We start from the raw sequence: 14,178 nt of genomic DNA, 5'->3' as shown, positions 1-14,178 counted from the left end.
GAAACCAAGGTGCATAGGGGCACGTTAATTTTTTTTATGTGTTATGCTTATCAGTGGCATAATAATACTTAGATTAATAAATCGCTTAAAGAAAATTACTTATAAAGCAGCAGGAAAACAACCATGCCGACGGAGGGATCCAAACCCACGACCTCCGAATATCGCGTCCGGTGCTCTTACCAACTGAGCTACGGCGACGGCTGTCCAATCTGCTGCTCTCGTGGGTATTTATGTTTACTGGGTGTAAGCGAGCCGTGAGAGTGTTCACGAGCGCCACCCTCGACCATAGCGGCGGACGTAGCACGTCCTGTAATAGCGCGAGCGTGACGTAGACGTCATCTAACTGCGAGGGCGGAAACTGTGCGAGAGCCTTCTTATGCTGCCTATGGCATCAAGACTGCCAGAACCGAGACCCTCGTTAAGCTATTAGCAGACAATTTAAATGAAATGAGGGGCCCGTTTGACAAATTTATGAAGGGAGCCAACAGTCACCGAAACCAAGGCGCATAGGGGAACGTTAATTTTTTTTTATGCGTTATGCTTATCAGTGGGATAATAATACTTATATTAATAAGTCGCTTAAAGAAAATTACATTTAAAGCAGCAGAAAAACAACCATGCCGCCGGTGGGATCCGAACCCATGACCTCCGAATATCGCGTCCGGTACTCTTACCAACTGAGCTACGGCGACGGCTGTCGAATCTGCTGCTCTAGTGGGAATTTGTGTTTACTGGGTGTAAGCGAGCCTTGAGAGTGTTCACCAGCGCCACCCTCGACCATGGCGGCGGACGTAGCACGCCCTGTAATACCGCGAGCGTGACGTAGAACGTCATCTAACGGCGAGGGCGGAAACTGTGCGAGAGCCCTCTTATGCTACCTATGGCATCAAGACTGCCAGAACCGAGACCCTCGTTAAGCTGTTAGCAGACAAGTGAAATGAAATGAGGAGCCCGTTTGACAAATGTATGAAGGGAGCCAACAGTCACCGAAACCAAGGTGCATAGGGAACGTTAATTTTTTTTATGTGTTATGCTTATCAGTGGGATAATAATACTTAGATTAATAAATCGCTTAAAGAAAATTACTTATAAAGCAGCAGAAAAACAACCATGCCGACGGTGGGATCCGAACCCACGACCTCCGAATATCGCGTCCGGTGCTCTTACCAACTGAGCTACGGCGACGGCTGTCCAATCTGCTGCTCTCGTGGGTATTTATGTTTACTGGGTGTAAGCGAGCCTTGAGAGTGTTCACCAGCGCCACCCTCGACCATAGCGGCGGACGTAGCACGTCCTGTAATACCGCGAGCGTGACGTAGAACGTCATCTAACGGCGAGGGCGGAAACTGTGCGAGAGCCCTCTTATGCTACCTATGGCATCAAGACTGCCAGAACCGAGACCCTCGTTAAGCTATTAGCAGACAAGTTAAATGAAATGGGGGGCCCGTTTGACAAATTTATGAAGGGAGCCAACAGTCACCGAAACCAAGGTGCATAGGGGCACGTTAATTTTTTTTATGTGTTATGCTTATCAGTGGGATAATATTACTGAGATAAATAAGTCGCTTAAAGAAAATTACTTATAAAGCAGCAGAAAAACAACCATGCTGCCGGTGGGATCCGAACCCACGACATAAGAATATCGCGTCCGGTGCTCTTACCAACTGAGCTACGGCGACGGCTGTCCAATCTGCTGCTCTCGTGGGTATTTATGTTTACTGGGTGTAAGCGAGCCTTGAGAGTGTTCACCAGCGCCACCCTCGACCATGGCGGCGGACGTAGCACGTCCTGTAATAGCGCGAGCGTGACGTAGAACGTCATCTAACTGCGAGGGCGGAAACTGTGCGAGAGCCTTCTTATGCTGCCTATGGCATCAAGACTGCCAGAACCGAGACCCTCGTTAAGCTATTAGCAGACAAGTTAAATGAAATGAGGGGCCCGTTTGACAAATTTATGAAGGGAGCCAACAGTCACCGAAACCAAGGCGCATAGGGGAACGTTAAGTTTTTTATGTGTTATGCTTATCAGTGAGATAATAATACTTAGATTAATAAGTCGCTTAAAGAAAATTACATTTAAAGCAGCAGAAAAACAACCATGCCGCCGGTGGGATCCGAACCCATGACCTCCGAATATCGCGTCCGGTACTCTTACCAACTGAGCTACTGCGACGGCTGTCGAATCTGCTGCTCTCGTGGGAATTTGTGTTTACTGGGTGTAAGCGAGCCTTGAGAGTGTTCACCAGCGCCACCCTCGACCATGGCGGCGGACGTAGCACGTCCTGTAATACCGCGAGCGTGACGTAGAACGTCATCTAACTGCGAGGGCGGAAACTGTGCGAGAGCCTTCTTATGCTGCCTATGGCATCAAGACTGCCAGAACCGAGACCCTCGTTAAGCTATTAGCAGACAAGTTAAATGAAATGAGGGGCCCGTTTGACAAATTTATGAAGGGAGCCAACAGTCACCGAAACCAAGGCGCATAGGGGAACGTTAATTTTTTTTATGTGTTATGCTTATCAGTGGGATAATAATACTTAGATTAATAAGTCGCTTAAAGAAAATTACATTTAAAGCAGCAGAAAAACAACCATGCCGCTGGTGGGATCCGAACCCATGACCTCCGAATATCGCGTCCGGTACTCTTACCAACTGAGCTACGGCGACGGCTGTCGAATCTGCTGCTCTCGTGGGAATTTGTGTTTACTGGGTGTAAGCGAGCCTTGAGAGTGTTCACCAGCGCCACCCTCGACCATGGCGGCGGACGTAGCACGTCCTCTAATACCGCGAGCGTGACGTAGAACGTCATCTAACTGCGAGGGCGGAAACTGTGCGAGAGCCTTCTTATGCTGCCTATGGCATCAAGACTGCCAGAACCGAGACCCTCGTTAAGCTATTAGCAGACAATTTAAATGAAATGAGGGGCCCGTTTGACAAATTTATGAAGGGAGCCAACAGTAACCGAAACCAAGGCGCATAGGGGAACGTTAATTTTTTTTTATGCGTTATGCTTATCAGTGGGATAATAATACTTATATTAATAAGTCGCTTAAAGAAAATTACATTTAAAGCAGCAGAAAAACAACCATGCCGCCGGTGGGATCCGAACCCATGACCTCCGAATATCGCGTCCGGTACTCTTACCAACTGAGCTACGGCGACGGCTGTCGAATCTGCTGCTCTCGTGGGAATTTGTGTTTACTGGGTGTAAGCGAGCCTTGAGAGTGTTCACCAGCGCCACCCTCGACCATGGCGGCGGACGTAGCACGTCCTGTAATACCGCGAGCGTGACGTAGAACGTCATCTAACGGCGAGGGCGGAAACTGTGCGAGAGCCCTCTTATACTACCTATGGCATCAAGACTGCCAGAACCGAGACCCTCGTTAAGCTGTTAGCAGACAAGTGAAATGAAATGAGGAGCCCGTTTGACAAATGTATGAAGGGAGCCAACAGTCACCGAAACCAAGGTGCATAGGGAACGCTAATTTTTTTTATGTGTTATGCTTATCAGTGGGATAATAATACTTAGATTAATAAATCGCTTAAAGAAAATTACCTATAAAGCAGCAGAAAAACAACCATGCCGACGGTGGGATCCGAACCCACGACCTCCGAATATCGCGTCCGGTGCTCTTACCAACTGAGCTACGGCGACGGCTGTCCAATCTGCTGCTCTCGTGGGTATTTATGTTTACTGGGTGTAAGCGAGCCTTGAGAGTGTTCACCAGCGCCACCCTCGACCATAGCGGCGGACGTAGCACGTCCTGTAATACCGCGAGCGTGACGTAGAACGTCATCTAACGGCGAGGGCGGAAACTGTGCGAGAGCCCTCTTATGCTACCTATGGCATCAAGACTGCCAGAACCGAGACCCTCGTTAAGCTATTAGCAGACAAGTTAAATGAAATGGGGGGCCCGTTTGACAAATTTATGAAGGGAGCCAACAGTCACCGAAACCAAGGTGCATAGGGGCACGTTAATTTTTTTTATGTGTTATGCTTATCAGTGGGATAATATTACTGAGATAAATAAGTCGCTTAAAGAAAATTACTTATAAAGCAGCAGAAAAACAACCATGCTGCCGGTGGGATCAGAACCCACGACATAAGAATATCACGTCCGGTGCTCTTACCAACTGAGCTACGGCGACGACTGTCCAATCTGCTGCTCTCGTGGGTATTTATGTTTACTGGGTGTAAGCGAGCCTTGAGAGTGTTCACCAGCGCCATCCTCGACCATGGCGGCGGACGTAGCACGTCCTGTAATAGCGCGAGCGTGACGTAGAACGTCATCTAACTGCGAGGGCGGAAACTGTGCGAGAGCCTTCTTATGCTGCCTATGGCATCAAGACTGCCAGAACCGAGACCCTCGTTAAGCTATTAGCAGACAAGTTAAATGAAATGAGGGGCCCGTTTGACAAATTTATGAAGGGAGCCAACAGTCACCGAAACCAAGGCGCATAGGGGAACGTTAATTTTTTTTTATGCGTTATGCTTATCAGTGGGATAATAATACTTATATTAATAAGTCGCTTAAAGAAAATTACATTTAAAGCAGCAGAAAAACAACCATGCCGCCGGTGGGATCCGAACCCATGACCTCCGAATATCGCGTCCGGTACTCTTACCAACTGAGCTACGGCGACGGCTGTCGAATCTGCTGCTCTCGTGGGAATTTGTGTTTACTGGGTGTAAGCGAGCCTTGAGAGTGTTCACCAGCGCCACCCTCGACCATGGCGGCGGACGTAGCACGTCCTGTAATACCGCGAGCGTGACGTAGAACGTCATCTAACGGCGAGGGCGGAAACTGTGCGAGAGCCCTCTTATACTACCTATGGCATCAAGACTGCCAGAACCGAGACCCTCGTTAAGCTGTTAGCAGACAAGTGAAATGAAATGAGGAGCCCGTTTGACAAATGTATGAAGGGAGCCAACAGTCACCGAAACCAAGGTGCATAGGGAACGCTATTTTTTTTTATGTGTTATGCTTATCAGTGGGATAATAATACTTAGATTAATAAATCGCTTAAAGAAAATTACCTATAAAGCAGCAGAAAAACAACCATGCCGACGGTGGGATCCGAACCCACGACCTCCGAATATCGCGTCCGGTGCTCTTACCAACTGAGCTACGGCGACGGCTGTCCAATCTGCTGCTCTCGTGGGTATTTATGTTTACTGGGTGTAAGCGAGCCTTGAGAGTGTTCACCAGCGCCACCCTCGACCATAGCGGCGGACGTAGCACGTCCTGTAATACCGCGAGCGTGACGTAGAACGTCATCTAACGGCGAGGGCGGAAACTGTGCGAGAGCCCTCTTATGCTACCTATGGCATCAAGACTGCCAGAACCGAGACCCTCGTTAAGCTATTAGCAGACAAGTTAAATGAAATGGGGGGCCCGTTTGACAAATTTATGAAGGGAGCCAACAGTCACCGAAACCAAGGTGCATAGGGGCACGTTAATTTTTTTTATGTGTTATGCTTATCAGTGGGATAATATTACTGAGATAAATAAGTCGCTTAAAGAAAATTACTTATAAAGCAGCAGAAAAACAACCATGCTGCCGGTGGGATCAGAACCCACGACATAAGAATATCACGTCCGGTGCTCTTACCAACTGAGCTACGGCGACGGCTGTCCAATCTGCTGCTCTCGTGGGTATTTATGTTTACTGGGTGTAAGCGAGCCTTGAGAGTGTTCACCAGCGCCATCCTCGACCATGGCGGCGGACGTAGCACGTCCTGTAATAGCGCGAGCGTGACGTAGAACGTCATCTAACTGCGAGGGCGGAAACTGTGCGAGAGCCTTCTTATGCTGCCTATGGCATCAAGACTGCCAGAACCGAGACCCTCGTTAAGCTATTAGCAGACAAGTTAAATGAAATGAGGGGCCCGTTTGACAAATTTATGAAGGGAGCCAACAGTCACCGAAACCAAGGCGCATAGGGGAACGTTAATTTTTTTTATGTGTTATGCTTATCAGTGGGATAATAATACTTAGATTAATAAGTCGCTTAAAGAAAATTACATTTAAAGCAGCAGAAAAACAACCATGCCGCCGGTGGGATCCGAACCCATGACCTCCGAATATCGCGTCCGGTACTCTTACCAACTGAGCTACGGCGACGGCTGTCGAATCTGCTGCTCTCGTGGGAATTTGTGTTTACTGGGTGTAAGCGAGCCTTGAGAGTGTTCACCAGCGCCACCCTCGACCATGGCGGCGGACGTAGCACGTCCTCTAATACCGCGAGCGTGACGTAGAACGTCATCTAACGGCGAGGGCGGAAACTGTGCGAGAGCCCTCTAATGCTACCTATGGCATCAAGACTGCCAGAACCGAGACCCTCGTTAAGCTGTTAGCAGACAAGTTAAATGAAATGAGGAGCCCGTTTGACAAATGTATGAAGGGAGCCAACAGTCACCGAAACCAAGGTGCATAGGGGCACGTTAATTTTTTTTATGTGTTATGCTTATCAGTGGGATAATATTACTGAGATAAATAAGTCGCTTAAAGAAAATTACTTATAAAGCAGCAGAAAAACAACCATGCTGCCGGTGGGATCCGAACCCACGACATAAGAATATCGCGTCCGGTGCTCTTACCAACTGAGCTACGGCGACGGCTGTCCAATCTGCTGCTCTCGTGGGTATTTATGTTTACTGGGTGTAAGCGAGCCTTGAGAGTGTTCACCAGCGCCACCCTCGACCATGGCGGCGGACGTAGCACGTCCTGTAATAGCGCGAGCGTGACGTAGAACGTCATCTAACTGCGAGGGCGGAAACTGTGCGAGAGCCTTCTTATGCTGCCTATGGCATCAAGACTGCCAGAACCGAGACCCTCGTTAAGCTATTAGCAGACAAGTTAAATGAAATGAGGGGCCCGTTTGACAAATTTATGAAGGGAGCCAACAGTCACCGAAACCAAGGCGCATAGGGGAACGTTAATTTTTTTTATGTGTTATGCTTATCAGTGGGATAATAATACTTAGATTAATAAGTCGCTTAAAGAAAATTACATTTAAAGCAGCAGAAAAACAACCATGCCGCCGGTGGGATCCGAACCCATGACCTCCGAATATCGCGTCCGGTACTCTTACCAACTGAGCTACGGCGACGGCTGTCGAATCTGCTGCTCTCGTGGGAATTTGTGTTTACTGGGTGTAAGCGAGCCTTGAGAGTGTTCACCAGCGCCACCCTCGACCATGGCGGCGGACGTAGCACGTCCTGTAATACCGCGAGCGTGACGTAGAACGTCATCTAACGGCGAGGGCGGAAACTGTGCGAGAGCCCTCTAATGCTACCTATGGCATCAAGACTGCCAGAACCGAGACCCTCGTTAAGCTGTTAGCAGACAAGTTAAATGAAATGAGGAGTCCGTTTGACAAATGTATGAAGGGAGCCAACAGTCACCGAAACCAAGGTGCATAGGGGCACGTTAATTTTTTTTATGTGTTATGCTTATCAGTGGCATAATATTACTTAGATTAATAAATCGCTTAAAGAAAATTACTTATAAAGCAGCAGGAAAACAACCATGCCGACGGAGGGATCCAAACCCACGACCTCCGAATATCGCGTCCGGTGCTCTTACCAACTGAGCTACGGCGACGGCTGTCCAATCTGCTGCTCTCGTGGGTATTTATGTTTACTGGGTGTAAGCGAGCCGTGAGAGTGTTCACCAGCGCCACCCTCGACCATAGCGGCGGACGTAGCACGTCCTGTAATAGCGCGAGCGTGACGTAGAACGTCATCTAACTGCGAGGGCGGAAACTGTGCGAGAGCCTTCTTATGCTGCCTATGGCATCAAGACTGCCAGAACCGAGACCCTCGTTAAGCTATTAGCAGACAATTTAAATGAAATGAGGGGCCCGTTTGACAAATTTATGAAGGGAGCCAACAGTCACCGAAACCAAGGCGCATAGGGGTACGTTAATTTTTTTTTATGCGTTATGCTTATCAGTGGGATAATAATACTTATATTAATAAGTCGCTTAAAGAAAATTACATTTAAAGCAGCAGAAAAACAACCATGCCGCCGGTGGGATCCGAACCCATGACCTCCGAATATCGCGTCCGGTACTCTTACCAACTGAGCTACGGCGACGGCTGTCGAATCTGCTGCTCTCGTGGGAATTTGTGTTTACTGGGTGTAAGCGAGCCTTGAGAGTGTTCACCAGCGCCACCCTCGACCATGGCGGCGGACGTAGCACGTCCTGTAATACCGCGAGCGTGACGTAGAACGTCATCTAACGGCGAGGGCGGAAACTGTGCGAGAGCCCTCTTATGCTACCTATGGCATCAAGACTGCCAGAACCGAGACCCTCGTTAAGCTGTTAGCAGACAAGTGAAATGAAATGAGGAGCCCGTTTGACAAATGTATGAAGGGAGCCAACAGTCACCGAAACCAAGGTGCATAGGGAACGTTAATTTTTTTTATGTGTTATGCTTATCAGTGGGATAATAATACTTAGATTAATAAATCGCTTAAAGAAAATTACTTATAAAGCAGCAGAAAAACAACCATGCTGCCGGTGGGATCCGAACCCACGACATAAGAATATCGCGTCCGGTGCTCTTACCAACTGAGCTACGGCGACGGCTGTCCAATCTGCTGCTCTCGTGGGTATTTATGTTTACTGGGTGTAAGCGAGCCTTGAGAGTGTTCACCAGCGCCACCCTCGACCATGGCGGCGGACGTAGCACGTCCTGTAATAGCGCGAGCGTGACGTAGAACGTCATCTAACTGCGAGGGCGGAAACTGTGCGAGAGCCTTCTTATGCTGCCTATGGCATCAAGACTGCCAGAACCGAGACCCTCGTTAAGCTATTAGCAGACAAGTTAAATGAAATGAGGGGCCCGTTTGACAAATTTATGAAGGGAGCCAACAGTCACCGAAACCAAGGCGCATAGGGGAACGTTAATTTTTTTTATGTGTTATGCTTATCAGTGGGATAATAATACTTAGATTAATAAGTCGCTTAAAGAAAATTACATTTAAAGCAGCAGAAAAACAACCATGCCGCCGGTGGGATCCGAACCCATGACCTCCGAATATCGCGTCCGGTACTCTTACCAACTGAGCTACGGCGACGGCTGTCGAATCTGCTGCTCTCGTGGGAATTTGTGTTTACTGGGTGTAAGCGAGCCTTGAGAGTGTTCACCAGCGCCACCCTCGACCATGGCGGCGGACGTAGCACGTCCTGTAATACCGCGAGCGTGACGTAGAACGTCATCTAACGGCGAGGGCGGAAACTGTGTGAGAGCCCTCTAATGCTACCTATGGCATCAAGACTGCCAGAACCGAGACCCTCGTTAAGCTGTTAGCAGACAAGTTAAATGAAATGAGGAGCCCGTTTGACAAATGTATGAAGGGAGCCAACAGTCACCGAAACCAAGGTGCATAGGGGCACGTTAATTTTTTTTATGTGTTATGCTTATCAGTGGCATAATAATACTTAGATTAATAAATCGCTTAAAGAAAATTACTTATAAAGCAGCAGGAAAACAACCATGCCGACGGAGGGATCCAAACCCACGACCTCCGAATATCGCGTCCGGTGCTCTTACCAACTGAGCTACGGCGACGGCTGTCCAATCTGCTGCTCTCGTGGGTATTTATGTTTACTGGGTGTAAGCGAGCCGTGAGAGTGTTCACCAGCGCCACCCTCGACCATAGCGGCGGACGTAGCACGTCCTGTAATAGCGCGAGCGTGACGTAGACGTCATCTAACTGCGAGGGCGGAAACTGTGCGAGAGCCTTCTTATGCTGCCTATGGCATCAAGACTGCCAGAACCGAGACCCTCGTTAAGCTATTAGCAGACAATTTAAATGAAATGAGGGGCCCGTTTGACAAATTTATGAAGGGAGCCAACAGTCACCGAAACCAAGGCGCATAGGGGAACGTTAATTTTTTTTTATGCGTTATGCTTATCAGTGGGATAATAATACTTATATTAATAAGTCGCTTAAAGAAAATTACATTTAAAGCAGCAGAAAAACAACCATGCCGCCGGTGGGATCCGAACCCATGACCTCCGAATATCGCGTCCGGTACTCTTACCAACTGAGCTACGGCGACGGCTGTCGAATCTGCTGCTCTCGTGGGAATTTGTGTTTACTGGGTGTAAGCGAGCCTTGAGAGTGTTCACCAGCGCCACCCTCGACCATGGCGGCGGACGTAGCACGCCCTGTAATACCGCGAGCGTGACGTAGAACGTCATCTAACGGCGAGGGCGGAAACTGTGCGAGAGCCCTCTTATGCTACCTATGACATCAAGACTGCCAGAACCGAGACCCTCGTTAAGCTGTTAGCAGACAAGTGAAATGAAATGAGGAGCCCGTTTGACAAATGTATGAAGGGAGCCAACAGTCACCGAAACCAAGGTGCATAGGGAACGGTAATTTTTTTTATGTGTTATGCTTATCAGTGGGATAATAATACTTAGATTAATAAATCGCTTAAAGAAAATTACTTATAAAGCAGCAGAAAAACAACCATGCCGACGGTGGGATCCGAACCCACGACCTCCGAATATCGCGTCCGGTGCTCTTACCAACTGAGCTACGGCGACGGCTGTCCAATCTGCTGCTCTCGTGGGTATTTATGTTTACTGGGTGTAAGCGAGCCTTGAGAGTGTTCACCAGCGCCACCCTCGACCATAGCGGCGGACGTAGCACGTCCTGTAATACCGCGAGCGTGACGTAGAACGTCATCTAACGGCGAGGGCGGAAACTGTGCGAGAGCCCTCTTATGCTACCTATGGCATCAAGACTGCCAGAACCGAGACCCTCGTTAAGCTATTAGCAGACAAGTTAAATGAAATGGGGGGCCCGTTTGACAAATTTATGAAGGGAGCCAACAGTCACCGAAACCAAGGTGCATAGGGGCACGTTAATTTTTTTTATGTGTTATGCTTATCAGTGGGATAATATTACTGAGATAAATAAGTCGCTTAAAGAAAATTACTTATAAAGCAGCAGAAAAACAACCATGCTGCCGGTGGGATCCGAACCCACGACATAAGAATATCGCGTCCGGTGCTCTTACCAACTGAGCTACGGCGACGGCTGTCCAATCTGCTGCTCTCGTGGGTATTTATGTTTACTGGGTGTAAGCGAGCCTTGAGAGTGTTCACCAGCGCCACCCTCGACCATGGCGGCGGACGTAGCACGTCCTGTAATAGCGCGAGCGTGACGTAGAACGTCATCTAACTGCGAGGGCGGAAACTGTGCGAGAGCCTTCTTATGCTGCCTATGGCATCAAGACTGCCAGAACCGAGACCCTCGTTAAGCTATTAGCAGACAAGTTAAATGAAATGAGGGGCCCGTTTGACAAATTTATGAAGGGAGCCAACAGTCACCGAAACCAAGGCGCATAGGGGAACGTTAAGTTTTTTATGTGTTATGCTTATCAGTGAGATAATAATACTTAGATTAATAAGTCGCTTAAAGAAAATTACATTTAAAGCAGCAGAAAAACAACCATGCCGCCGGTGGGATCCGAACCCATGACCTCCGAATATCGCGTCCGGTACTCTTACCAACTGAGCTACGGCGACGGCTGTCGAATCTGCTGCTCTCGTGGGAATTTGTGTTTACTGGGTGTAAGCGAGCCTTGAGAGTGTTCACTAGCGCCACCCTCGACCATGGCGGCGGACGTAGCACGTCCTGTAATACCGCGAGCGTGACGTAGAACGTCATCTAACGGCGAGGGCGGAAACTGTGCGAGAGCCCTCTAATGCTACCTATGGCATCAAGACTGCCAGAACCGAGACCCTCGTTAAGCTGTTAGCAGACAAGTTAAATGAAATGAGGAGCCCGTTTGACAAATGTATGAAGGGAGCCAACAGTCATCGAAACCAAGGTGCATAGGGGCACGTTAATTTTTTTTATGTGTTATGCTTATCAGTGGCATAATAATACTTAGATTAATAAATCGCTTAAAGAAAATTACTTATAAAGCAGCAGGAAAACAACCATGCCGACGGAGGGATCCAAACCCACGACCTCCGAATATCGCGTCCGGTGCTCTTACCAACTGAGCTACGGCGACGGCTGTCCAATCTGCTGCTCTCGTGGGTATTTATGTTTACTGGGTGTAAGCGAGCCGTGAGAGTGTTCACCAGCGCCACCCTCGACCATAGCGGCGGACGTAGCACGTCCTGTAATAGCGCGAGCGTGACGTAGAACGTCATCTAACTGCGAGGGCGGAAACTGTGCGAGAGCCTTCTTATGCTGCCTATGGCATCAAGACTGCCAGAACCGAGACCCTCGTTAAGCTATTAGCAGACAATTTAAATGAAATGAGGGGCCCGTTTGACAAATTTATGAAGGGAGCCAACAGTCACCGAAACCAAGGCGCATAGGGGAACGTTAATTTTTTTTATGCGTTATGCTTATCAGTGGGATAATAATACTTATATTAATAAGTCGCTTAAAGAAAATTACATTTAAAGCAGCAGAAAAACAACCATGCCGCCGGTGGGATCCGAACCCATGACCTCCGAATATCGCGTCCGGTACTCTTACCAACTGAGCTACGGCGACGGCTGTCGAATCTGCTGCTCTCGTGGGAATTTGTGTTTACTGGGTGTAAGCGAGCCTTGAGAGTGTTCACCAGCGCCACCCTCGACCGTGGCGGCGGACGTAGCACGTCCTGTAATACCGCGAGCGTGACGTAGAACGTCATCTAACGGCGAGGGCGGAAACTGTGCGAGAGCCCTCTTATGCTACCTATGGCATCAAGACTGCCAGAACCGAGACCCTCGTTAAGCTGTTAGCAGACAAGTGAAATGAAATGAGGAGCCCGTTTGACAAATGTATGAAGGGAGCCAACAGTCACCGAAACCAAGGTGCATAGGGAACGTTAATTTTTTTTATGTGTTATGCTTATCATTGGGATAATAATACTTAGAATAATAAATGTCTTAAAGAAAATACTTATAAAGCAGCAGAAAAAACAACCATGCCGCCGGTGGGATTCGAACCCACAACCTCCGAATATCGCGTCCGGTGCTCTTACCAACTGAGCTACGGCGACGGCTGTCCAATCTGCTGCTCTCGTGGGTATTTATGTTTACTGGGTGTAAGCGAGCCTTGGGTGTGTTCACCAGCGCCACCCTCGACCATAGCGGCGGACGTAGCACATCCTGTAATACCGCGAGTGTGACGTAGAACGTCATCTAACGGCGAGGGCGGAAACTGTGCGAGAGCCCTCTTATGCTACCTATGGCATCAAGACTGCCCGAACAGAGACCCTCGTTAAGCTATTAGCAGACAAGTTGAATGAAATGAGGACCCGTTTGACAAATTTATGAAGGGAGCCAACAGTCACCGAAACCAAGGTGCATAGGGGAACGTTAATTTTTTTTATGTGTTATGCTTATCAGTGGGATAATAATACTTAGATTAATAAATCGCTTAAAGAAAATTACTTATAAAGCAGCAGAAAAACAACCATGCCGACGGTGGGATCCGAACCCACGACCTCCGAATATCGCGTCCGGTGCTCTTACCAACTGAGCTACGGCGACGGCTGTCCAATCTGCTGCTCTCGTGGGTATTTATGTTTACTGGGTGTAAGCGAGCCTTGAGAGTGTTCACCAGCGCCACCCTCGACCATAGCGGCGGACGTAGCACGTCCTGTAATACCGCGAGCGTGACGTAGAAAGTCATCTAACGGCGAGGGCGGAAACTGTGCGAGAGCCCTCTTATGCTACCTATGGCATCAAGACTGCCAGAACCGAGACCCTCGTTAAGCTATTAGCAGACAAGTTAAATGAAATGGGGGGCCCGTTTGACAAATTTATGAAGGGAGCCAACAGTCACCGAAACCAAGGTGCATAGGGGCACGTTAATTTTTTTTATGTGTTATGCTTATCAGTGGGATAATATTACTGAGATAAATAAGTCGCTTAAAGAAAATTACTTATAAAGCAGCAGAAAAACAACCATGCTGCCGGTGGGATCCGAACCCACGACATAAGAATATCGCGTCCGGTGCTCTTACCAACTGAGCTACGGCGACGGCTGTCCAATCTGCTGCTCTCGTGGGTATTTATGTTTACTGGGTGTAAGCGAGCCTTGAGAGTGTTCACCAGCGCCACCCTCGACCATGGCGGCGGACGTAGCACGTCCTGTAATAGCGCGAGCGTGACGTAGAACGTCATCTAACTGCGAGG

The 14,178-nt window shown here is 48.6% G+C and overlaps 1 non-coding gene across 1 annotated transcript; it reads right to left on the bottom strand.

Moving 5' to 3' along the window:
* Positions 1–12,963: 12,963 nt before the first annotated feature.
* Positions 12,964–13,037, bottom strand: TRNAS-CGA (transfer RNA serine (anticodon CGA)). Its single transcript has one exon. It is a non-coding gene; the product is annotated as a tRNA-Ser (tRNA).
* Positions 13,038–14,178: the final 1,141 nt, after the last annotated feature.

Source organism: Amblyomma americanum, chromosome 6 (genome assembly GCF_052857255.1).
Source record: "Amblyomma americanum isolate KBUSLIRL-KWMA chromosome 6, ASM5285725v1, whole genome shotgun sequence".
Taxonomy (NCBI): domain Eukaryota; kingdom Metazoa; phylum Arthropoda; class Arachnida; order Ixodida; family Ixodidae; genus Amblyomma; species Amblyomma americanum.
The sequence above is the reverse complement of the archived record's forward strand: the minus strand, read 5'-3'. Positions and strand labels throughout refer to the sequence as shown.